This window comes from Haplochromis burtoni, unplaced genomic scaffold (genome assembly GCF_018398535.1).
Source record: "Haplochromis burtoni strain Fernald_Lab_line unplaced genomic scaffold, NCSU_Asbu1 Contig_401, whole genome shotgun sequence".
NCBI classification, from domain to species: Eukaryota; Metazoa; Chordata; class Actinopteri; order Cichliformes; family Cichlidae; genus Haplochromis; species Haplochromis burtoni.
In genome coordinates, this window is record NW_024582762.1 from 457,237 (window position 1) to 459,787 (window position 2,551).

The following is a 2,551-nucleotide window of genomic DNA, read 5'->3' on the forward strand; positions in this document are numbered from 1 at the left end:
TATTGTGCAGCACATAAGAACGACAGCACACAGTGTGCTTTGAGGTAGGAGCCAAAAAGGGTGTAGTCCCAGAAAGAGCTGAGGAGAGTACCAGATGAGGGGTCACTCAGCAGCCGCGGAGCAGAAGCCAGCCACATTGAAAAACTTTTTAAAATTCCTGAATTTTCTTTTAAATTGTTTTAGGCTACTCCTTCATTATGTTCTTATGTTTTCACTAACGCTCTGCTGGACCTTCCTCATGTCTCTCTGTTGTGCTGTTTTCCAGTGCACAAGCTGAATCCTGAACACGAGCACGTACTGTGCATTATAGTAATCTGATGCGCTTTATCGTATACAGTGACTAAAGCGATCTCACTGAGAATTCCTTGGAATATCACATTCCAAGGAATTCTGTATCCATGCTCCAAAGATTGTGACACATGAAGCTTCAGTTCTTGGCAAGATTATTTATTCACCAAATAATATCAGGAGGGGCATATTGCACATAACATGAAACAAACTTATAGCTGGCTGATTGTGTATAATGAAAGGGTGTTGATTTTCTTTTATTTATTTATTTTCTTTTAAACTGTAAATAAAAGAACAGATTTTGACTTTGACATGTTGGTTAGCCCATTCATTCCTTACTGGTTGAGGCCAAAAGCTCATAAAATACATCAGTGCTATCAACATTTAGTGCTTCTTTTAATCCCACGCCTTTGCACGGAGAGCAGCTTTGCTCTGGTTTACATCCAGCCCAGGGGTTGCTTACCTCAAACATCCCCACGACAGAGCTGCTGATCACGAGGCCAGATATCAGCGATGTCTGGGCCCAGAGGGGGAGTGGGGGGCTGGACATTTGTCCCCTCTTCAGGAAGTGGCTGGATGGCTTTGTCACAACGGGAAAACAGATAGAGAGAGCAGGTTGAACCGCTTTGACCTTTAACCTCTGAGATAAACAAAGACAGAAGAAGAAGAGCTGATGTGTTCTCGTGACTAAAGTACATGACGAGTGGAAGAGTTACAGTTTGTGTGAATGATTTCTTCTTTTAAGTAAGATATCACTATTTTACCAATCTGTTGGTGCCTTATGTTTTATATCAGCTTATAAGTGACAATAACACTACACTGTTGACACCTGCGCACATAACATTATATCCACTGTGATATTCTCACAAATGTTTAATTGCTGATCATTTAAACTTTAAACTTTATCATTTCCATAGCATTAAATATTGCCGTGTAGTTAAAGCTACTGGCCTTCCATAGATCTACACAAAGCGTCCTTTAGTGTTAGTAATGCACTTGTTGCAGCAACAGTGCAACCCTCATCACTCACTACGCAGTGTTAGCGCCTTAACCCAAACCACAGTCCTTTCCTAACCAGCTAGTGATAGTGAAAGTAAAACTAAGCAGTAATTAGGAAACCTGACCACATTTTGCAACATGTTAATTATCTAAATAATATTAATGGGTTTATTTACAATCCAACTATGAACCTGTTAGTAAGCACAATTCATTATTGTTTCATTGCTCCTGAACAGTGACATAGTTCGGTAAAACAACAATTAACTAAAGTTTAACTATAACTTTACTATTTATTACCAAAGATGAAATACCTGCACAGACAATCTGAGTTGTCTTGGTATTAAAAGTCAGCCTCAACTAGCTAAAATCTTCCTAACAACCGGTTAAACATGCACATTTCTCTCATTTCCTCTTAATAGTGGTGAATCATAACTCAGTGTGTTTCACAATACCACGCAGACTTTCTGGAAAAATTATGTGCTTAAAAAACTTGTTTAAAAGCTTTCTTGTGCGTTAAATGTTTAAAAACATCATTCTTTTTCCTCACAGATTAAGTGAGTAGTGAGAAGTTGAACGTGAGTAAGTGGAGCTGGAGATCAGATGAGATGCAGCAGCAGCTGCTGCTGCACGTTAACTTGCAGCCAGTGTCACTCACTGTCCCTGCAATGGTCAATTACTGTATGCACCCCACTCAGAATACTTATAGCAATTATGACACAACATCTACAGCATTTACGGTGCCTGTGGGAGGGCCTATGTTTACACGAAGAATAACGCACTGATATGGTATTTATGAGCAAGTAGAACATTTCTGAGAACTGATTTTACAAGACTGTGACACACCAGACTCTATTTTATATAGTGATGTGCTCACAAGGGCACACAGACAAGTCCGTCCCCTGAGTATAACTGTTTTGCAATAGTGCAAAAGAAATATGCTCATGACATTATTGGTTATGATTTTAAACTGACTTTGTATCCTGCTAAACATATTTCTAGGATTCTCCTAACACCACTGTCTTAAGGATGCCTTCAGGTGAAGACAACCTTTCTGGAAAAAATTTAATTGAGCTGAATTTACAGGGTTTTTTTTTATTGGTTTGGCGCAGTTTTCACAAGCAATTGGTACATTTTCAAAACTCTTAGTACTTATATCACAACAGATCATCAAAAGTGCACCTTTTTCAAACATTTCAGCATATTTTCAATTGTGCTAGTACAATACACATAATGACAAAATATCATTTTCACTACACATAATAAG